Genomic DNA, 9,075 nt, shown 5'->3' on the forward strand with positions numbered 1-9,075 from the left:
TCAGCACAGCCCTTTTGGCATGTTAAATCTGACAAAGTTGCTAAGCCAAAGCCTTCCACAAGCCTTCTTGGCTACCTCCTGAGAAAACTTGCACTGCTTTGCCCTGAAAGGAGTACTTTAAATTGCGTTCTTTGATTTTCGAGCAAGAAGAAAGGTCGGACGAAGAGGAGGTCCCTATTGGTCTTGAGTTTGGTACTCCTAATCTGCCAGAATCCTTACTCTCAGAGGAGAGTAAGATGAGAGACCTTACTGACATATTGCACAATGCCAGTGGTGTGGATACATTGCCTAAAGCTGAGTTTGGCAGACCAAAGCCAAGAGAACAAGCCGATTCTTCCTATTGGCATCTGATGTCAAAAGTCGTAGAATATTTGGGCTGGGCTAGACCACCAGTTCAATTCATCCAAGATGATCTTACTGACATTCTGGATCAAGGTCCACCTACAGACCCAATCTTATCCTTTCATGTGGCCTTGCAAAATAGGGTGGCCAAAAATTGGGAATCCCCGGATTCTATCCCTGCGGTGGATAAATCCCTCACGAGAAAATACCGCCCTTCCAGTAGCGACCCCGGCTATCGGTCCAAACACCCCACTCCTGAGAGTCTGGTGGTCCAAGCAGTGACAGCTACATCTACATCTAATAAAGCAGCGTGCCCTACCATCCCTCCGGATAGGGATGACAAGCGTGTGGATGGATGTGCCCGCAAGGTATTTTCAACTGGGAGTATGGCCCTTAAGTCGGCCAACTCCACATATGCCTTAGCCAAATTTTCATACACTCTGTGGGAGTGCATATCAATGGCGGCGGAGCCCATACCAGAAGTGGAGGAAACAGAAGATTTCCTAGCTATCGTTAAGGATAATAAATAATAAATAATAATAATTTAGCATTTATTTATCAACACAAACCCTCAGGTATCTGAGCGCTGCTTATTATTACCCACAGTGTGTGGTGCTCATTTATCGACCTTGGAAGGATGAAAGGCCGAGTTTGGCCCTGCCGGGATTCGAACCTGCGTCAGCAGGCTCTGCACAGGTGTCAAAGCAAGTGCTCTACTCGCTGTGCTATTGGACCAGCTAGGATGGCAAAGAAGCCATGCAGGAATCCCTTCAATCTGGACAGCGTCAGCGGGTCCATGGCTACAAGCACGGTTATGTGCCGATTTGCGTGGTTGCGGATGCCGGGTTTTGCACCAGATGTACAGGCCCGTCTTCTAAACATGCCATTTGACAGGTCTCACCTTTTTGGCAACAAGGTTGACGAGAGCCTTGAGAAGTTGCAGACCTCAAAGGCGGCTGCCAACTCTTTAGGAGCCACTGTTAGGCAACCTCTGCCTTTTTGTTCAGGACAACCATGGAGGGGGCAATCCTATCATTACGATTCCTCATTTGGAAAGGCGAGAGGAATGACCAGTCAAAGAGTCTAAAAAAGAAACACTTGTGTTGGACGAGGAAAAAGTGCAAAGCGAGCTCCAGCTACAGCTTCCTTGCCAACAGCAGCTCCAGCAACCGCTCCAAAACCACTTTGAGAGTTTGCGTCACGAAACACTGGTAGGGGGCAGACTGTTGAGCCGTTACTTCAGATGCTTGGGCTCTGGAGACAACAGCCCAAGGTTACTGCCTTCCATTTAGAACGCAGCCTCAACAATCCACCGGGGAAACACTCTTTGAGGATTCCAGATCCACTCCTTGGGCAGGAAATAATAACCATGCTAGAGAAAGGTGCTATAGAACCAGTGCCTGTAGCAGAGAGGAACAAGGGTTGGTATCCCCCATATTGTTTGATCCCCAAAAAGGACGAGGGACCGAGACCCATCTTGGACTTGAGATACTTGAACAAGATAATCGGGAAGGACAAATTCAAGATGGTCACACTTTCTCAAATCCATTAGGCCCTCCAGTTACAAGATTGGTTGGTGTCATTGGACCGTCAGGATGCTTATTTTCATGTGCCAATCCATCTCAAGCACAGAAAATACCTGAGATTCGCGTTGGTGGCTCGCACTATCAGTTTCGAGTCCTGCCATTCGGGTTGACCTCCACCAAACTGATGGTGGTGGTGGCAGCGCATCTCAGGAGAGGGGGAGTTCATGTCTACCCCTACCTGGACAATTGGATGATCAGGGCATGCTCTGCCAAACAAGCGCTGAATCATCTCAAAGTCACCTGCCACTCCCTTCACAGACTGGGCTTCTCCCTCAACTACCAGTCACAGATGACACCTTCCCAGCAGCTCCAATATATCGGAGCTGTACTAGACACATCCTTGGGAAAGAGCTTGCCACCCAAGGTGAGGGCTCAAGACATTCTTCAGATGGTTCCCAATTTTAAACTGCCCAGAATCTTCCGGCCTTAGATTTCTTGAGGTTGCTCGGCCTCATGGCATTCTGCATTTTACTGGTGCCAGAAGCCCGCCTGAGAATGAGATCCCTTCAATGGGCTCTAGGAGCACAATGGTCCCAGTTCTCAAGAAAGATGACGGACCTACTTAAGGTTCCAAGTAGGGTCGCACAGGATCTTCTGTGGTGGGCCTGCAAGGAGAATATTCTGAAGGGAGAACATTTCTGGCAGCCATGGTTGGAGATTACAGTAGTGACGGACGCCTGACTCATGGGATGGGGAGCCCATGCCAACGATCTGTCAGTCATCGGTCGTTGGTCTCCATCAGAGTCCAAACTGTACATCAACCTTTTGGAGCTGAGGGCAATCAGACTAGCGCTGAAAGCCTTCCTGCCCTCGGTCAGGGGAAAGAATGTCCTGATGATAATGGACAACACAGCGGCCATGCATCACCTAAACAAGAGAGTAGTTGTAGGGTCACTATCACTGTGCAGAGAGGCAATGCAGCTCTGGTACTGGGCAATTCAAGAAGCAATCCCCTTTTCGGCAGTTCACCTAGCTGGGGAGGAAAACATGACAGCAGACGCTCTGAGCAGGCAAGTCCTTCTAGAGATCTTCGCCCGTTGGGAAACCCCTCAAGTAGACCTGTTTGCGACCAGAGTCAACCAGAGGTGCGAAAGGTATTGCTCAAGGGAATTTCCTCCGAGAGGAGCTCTAGGAGACGCGTTTGTGGTGGACTGGGAATTCCCACTACTTTACACGTTTCCAACGATCCCCGTCATTCCTCAAATAATCAGGTTGAGACGGTTCGGAAGCCGCATGATCCTAATTGCCCCGGATTGGGCCAGGATAATGTGGTATCCAGACCTTCTAGATATGTCCATCTGTCCTCAGATTCGTCTTCCGCAGAGAGAGGATCTTCTCCCACAAAGGGAGGGACAGGTTCTGCATCCAGAGGTCAACACTCTCACTCTTCACGCTTGGTTTCGGAAAGGCTGAGATACAAGGATTGGGACATCCCGGATGACGTCATGGAGGAGTTGCTTTCGGCAAGAAGGCCAGCAACAAAATCCCTGTACCGTTGCCGTTGGAACAAGTTTTGCGACTGGTGCAGGGAAAATAATTTTGATCCTTTTCTTAGCTTTCTTCTTATCATTGGTACTCAAAGGTCTCAATATTGGGACCATTAAAGGCTACCCGACAGCACTCTCCATTTTCAAGTTCTCTTCAGAGGAATGCTCCTACTTTAAAATTCCCTTGGTGATTCAATTTCTGAAAGGGCTCACAAACATATTCCCACCTTCTTCTTTTCAGGTCCCAGTTTGGGATCTGAATTTGGTTCTAAAGTTTTTAATGTGTGCCCCATTTGAAACATTGCACACATGTTCATTGAGGTTGTTGACCTTTAAAACTATATTGTTGATTGCATTGACATCTGCACGTAGAGCGAGTTGCAGGCACTTTTCTCTAGGCCACCCTATACTGTATTCCACAAAGACAGGGTTGTGTTAAAGGTAAAACCCTCCTTCCTACCTAAGGTGGTATCTGATTTCCATCTAAATCAGAAAATTATTCTGCCGGCGTTCTACCCCCCGCCCCATCCCAGTAAAGAGGAAGATAGGTTGGATCCTAGATGAACTTTAAGCTTATATTTCTAGGATCTCCAAACTCAGAGTGGATGACCCACTACTTATTGGATACACTGGAAGGAAATTGGGTCAAGCTGTTTCAAAACAGACATTATCAAAGTGGATCATTCTTGGCATCTCAGAATGTTACAAATTGGCAGGCAAGGCCCCACCAGAAGGCTTGAGAGCTTATTCTACCAGAGGCATAGCCTCTCCTGCAGCCCCTCAAAGGGGCATACCTATTAAATCTATCTGTGATGCAGCAACTTGGTCATCGGTGCATACATTCAGAAAACATTACTGTTAAGATGCTTCCCACTCTCAGGATGTTGCCTTTGGTAAGGCGGTACTGTATTCGGCTTAATAAAATGCAGACCATTTCAAATTCTACTACCTCCACCAAATTCTGCATACTGCTTTGGGAGTCTATCAAAGATCAGGAATACGTTGGAGGACACGATCCATTTGAAGAACAAGTTACTTACCAACTGGTAATGTTCTTTCGACTGGATGTTCCTCCAACGTATTCCTCATCGCCCTCCCAGCCTACCCCACTGTAGAATTTCCTATGCTATTGCAGCTTGCATTCTCGGAGGGCTAACTACTGCTTGCCTAAGCTGACAGCACACCACGAACAGGAGGGAAAAACAGAACTGAGGCCAACGGGCGCCGCGCGTGCTACATATACACCCGATGACATCACCCTCGACGGAGGCCTTCAAGGGACACCGACTAGACGCCATCGACGCACGAAGACCTCTGCTGACAAATATTTTTCTGAAAGCAGCCGAAGCTGGACGAGATATCAAAGATGAGGAATACGTTGGAGGAACATCCAGTCGAAAGATTAGCAGTTGGTAAGTAACTTGTTCTTCTCTTGTCATGCACCCACCCTTGGGAACTCTAACACAGGGACGGGTCAGAATGCCCCCACAATTCTCCAATTTTGCAAATCTCTCAAAACATGGCATTTTCAACAACCCCCGTCCAAGGACTAATGCAAATGGGCGCTGTGAGAAGCCTGTCGGTGTCTCCCTAGTTAGTCCCTGGGGTATGTCGTCGAGGTGGCCAGGACACGGCCATCGCTATTGAATCCGGTTCCTGCGGGTGGACCAGTGAGGGAGGATCACCTGGATGGGGCGGGTCCTTCGGGAGTGGGACACTGATGGGTGAGACACGGTATCCATCCCCCTTCTTTCGACACCTTTTCCCTATCCTACAACATAGGATATTCCAAAACAACTGCCCCCTCCCCTTTTTCGATACAAACACCTTTGCACGAAAGACAATGGACTAACACCAGAGCCATTTACCTGACATGTCCCAATACAAAGGTCAGCCAAAGTCAGGCAATTGACCAGAATCACACACACCTGATGGCCCTTTCCCTTCCCCACAGGGATAAAATGTGGAGCATGAGAGCATAGGACGAGCAAGACAGACTGCACAACGTGAGAGCTAACTCAACACAGCAGTTCAAAAGGAGGTGAAAGACGGCGCATACCGAGAGGGTGACAAGGAGAGAAGCAACCTTGCCCTTTCCCACCAAGGCCCGTGAAACCTCCACAGATGGAAACATAAGACTGACAACAATAGCCAGCGTGTATTGCAGCAGATGTCAACGGTACACAAGACCCTCCTCTGCTGATTACCAAGCCGGGGAGAGACGCTTGTCTCAAAGGTACCAACCTTGACTCCAAAGGAAAGGAAAGCAAAGCAGTTCATCACAGCCGGTGAGTCGAGGGGAGAGTTGATAAGAAACCGAACTGTGTTGAACGAAAAGTAGCCAACGGCTAATTTGAACTTTGAAAGGTTTAAAGAAAGAATTGATCAAAGAGGGGGGAAACCAGCAACAGAGACGCCCGGCACAACGTGGGTGTTCATACAGGAAACTCTGTGGAGGCAAAGAGAGGTCAAAGTGGTCATACAGGGGTCTAGTAAAATCTTGTATACTGTCAAAAGTCTTTGACCGACAGATAATCGTGAAGGGAGCGAAGCCCGAAGTACTGTTTAAAAAGATATTAAGATTTGTGAATGCAAGAAGTATTGGAAGACAAGGGGAAGTAAATTATTGCCCTTGATAGTTGAGTCCGAGCCCAGCCGAGAGAGATCCAAGGGTGAAAAGCCAAACCCAAAGTTCCTTGTGAAAGGAACGGTTTAGCTGATTTTGTTGAATAAGACCTGTGAGGGGTCCAAGCCTGGAAGAGGGGGATCCAGAGGGGAAAGCTTCAACCAAAATAAACGTGGGGCATAACTTTGTGTTTGTTGAAAACCTCAGGCCCTCGAAGGCAAGTGACATTTTCTTGAAAAGAGACTTTATCCATCGAAGAACCTGATAGCTGGTACGAAACTGTTGGCTCGTGCTGGGAAAGCATGAGTGTGGGCTGTGCTCAGGAGATCCAACTTGTCCCGTGCTCAAAACGTGAAGAAGGGAGACCCCTGGCAATCACATCCTGACTTATTATTTGTGAACACTTCTTTCTTTATTGAGAACATTATCCCACACCTTTTTGTATTTAGAGTAAGGATTGGCAATAGGTTTTTCTTCATATAGACCCTTTGATTTTACCTGGACACCACATGGACTGCCTTATTTTCATTTGATGGTCGAAGCTTGCTCCCATCTTAGATTTAGGTAAGGCGTTTTCCACCCTGCATTTACAGTTTAATAAACACCTTTGAACTGTGATCACTTGTGTCTGTCTTTACTGTTGCCAATATGAGTTCCTTACAGCGCACATACTGACGCACAGACCTCAACTCACAGTACTGCGCTATTGTCAATAGATGCAAACCGTTGTTGTTGAAGTTCCCAATGTAGAAAGTAGGATTCAAGCTATGGGCCTTGAAAGGGCGATGGAAGCTTTACAAAGAAGTAAAGTTAAGCTATAAGAAATGTGCTGCCGTAAGGGCAGACCAGCACCCGTTTATCAGGTGGGGGAATTGGTGTGGCTGGCAACAAAGAACATCGCTTTTCACGTTTTGCACGTTTCATTGGCCCATTTGAAATTGAGCAAGTAATCTCTCCGGTTTCTGTAAAGTTGAGGTTACCACAGGGGTTAAAGGTGCACTTTCCATGTAAATCTTCTGTAGCCGTGTAGGAAGGGTGCTAGGTTATGGGGGGCTAGGGGGGAGGTGCCAGGTCTGGTGTTTTCAGAGGGTGCTGAGAATGAATATGAAGTACAAGCTATTCTGGATTCAAGAGCGATGCGTGGAAGTTTGCAATATCTTATGGATTAAAGGGGTATGGTCCTGAGGAGAGATCAAGGGAAGCAGTGAAAGATGTTCATGCCGTGAGGTTGGTTAAAAGATTTCATCACATTTGGTTGGTGGGGGTTGTCTGTGTCAGGTTTCCCCTCAGTTTGCAGGCTTGGAAACAGATCTGGTTGCGCCGGATTGGTGTGAGACACAGGAGGGGTGCAGGGTTCAGAGGCAGTATGTGATTGTGGGAGGATTCATGTTTTTCTTTAACATTTGTTGTTCTGCAGTCAGGGGTGATACCATTCCAAGATGGAGGTGAAGTTCAAGAGAACCGATTGTCTGAGCGGGATCTGTGAGGCAGTTTGGGATCTTGCAAAGTATTCTAAACTGCCTTTCATTCAGCTCAAGACATGTGGAGGTCGTAGTATTCAGAACTCCAGAGATTTTCCTTATCTGAGGAGGAGGTTTGAACAAGAGATGAAAGAAGCAGGAAAAGCAACAGGATTGAGAGAAGTGCTTTTAAGGAAACAATGTACATAGGTCTAACAAGTGGTGCCAGTAAAAGCTAGTTAGCGAGTTTTGGGACGATAAAGTGACTGTGGCAGTTTTCGTTCGAAAGTTTAAATTAACTCAGTATAGGACTCGCATGTTTAGTTGGTGTTCAGTTGTGAGCGGGTATACTAACATTAACAAGTGCGCGTGCACCCTAGCGGCTTCTGCAGACACTAAGGAGCTTATGCACTGATCCTTAGAGTAAAGGACCCCAATTACGTGAGTGTGTGTCAAGTGAGCCTTCTTTGAGACCGGTCAACGGTTTTGGTGGCTTTGTTAACTCGGAGTGTGACAGCTTGCGCGGGCCGGAGCAAAGGAGCGCGGACTTCAGGAGAGTGAGAAGAATGCGCTCAGTGTCAAGTCATCTGCAGTGCAGGTGAGAAAGAACTTGACAGCATTCAGGAAGAACCCTTTCTGACTTAAAAGGCAGTAAGCAGTTGAAAGTCACAGAACGGGGCGCCACATGTCTTTGTGTAAATAGTTGTGTGGGTAGCTGTAGGGCACGGAAATAAACCAAGCCTTGATAAGATTACAGAATTAAAAGACAGTAAAGATTGGAAAAGACAAAGGACATTTTGGAGGAAAAGCATCAGTTGGGAAGAGCAGCAGAAGTTCAAAAAGGCCCTTCAGCTTTATGCAAAGGCATCCAGGTATCCATGTTATTTGAGATAAACTTTCATGTTATAGTAAACATAGGCAGCAGGGCAGATGAAGTTGTAATAACCTGTGAATTTCACTTTCAGGTCTGCGCAGTCTTCAGGCAGAGTTCAGGAGCGCAGCCTCTCCCACCCCCCCCCCGCCTCCCCGAGTTTGTCAACTCAGCAATAATTTAAAATCAGAGATTGTTGAGAGGGCAAGCCGAAGGGGTCTGGAGGATTCATTGTCTGCTCCTGCTGGAATGAGGAGCTGGGACCTGATACAAATGCTGACTACCCACACTCTGTACAGCGCTCCGCTGCGCTTAACCTAGGATCGCACTTTAAACAATAAAATAAATACAATAAAATATTGCCAGTGACAATAAATGATTTGTGGATGAGTGCAAGGCAGTCTCCCCTGGCAACCCACCAACACTTCTGGAGAATATCGATATTGGGTGGTAGCATTTCTACAATTGTGGAAATGCTGGGTGTAGTGAGCCATGCTTCAGTAAGCCAGAGGATGTCAAGAAGATTGTTCTTCATGTGGTTGTGAATCTTGATGGCAAGCTTAGCTGTGGGTGGGGTGTTTAGTAGAATGCAGTTAAGTGAGGTGCAGGTAAGGACTTGCCGGAGTGTGTGGTTGAAGGAAGTCAAGGGCAATATTAGCGTTGATCAAAAGGGTACGACTACGTTTGCAGATAGACTTGAGGG

Source organism: Ambystoma mexicanum, chromosome 4p, assembly GCF_040938575.1.
Source record: "Ambystoma mexicanum isolate Mex_15411 chromosome 4p, UKY_AmexF1_1, whole genome shotgun sequence".
In the NCBI taxonomy this organism is placed as follows: Eukaryota; Metazoa; Chordata; class Amphibia; order Caudata; family Ambystomatidae; genus Ambystoma; species Ambystoma mexicanum.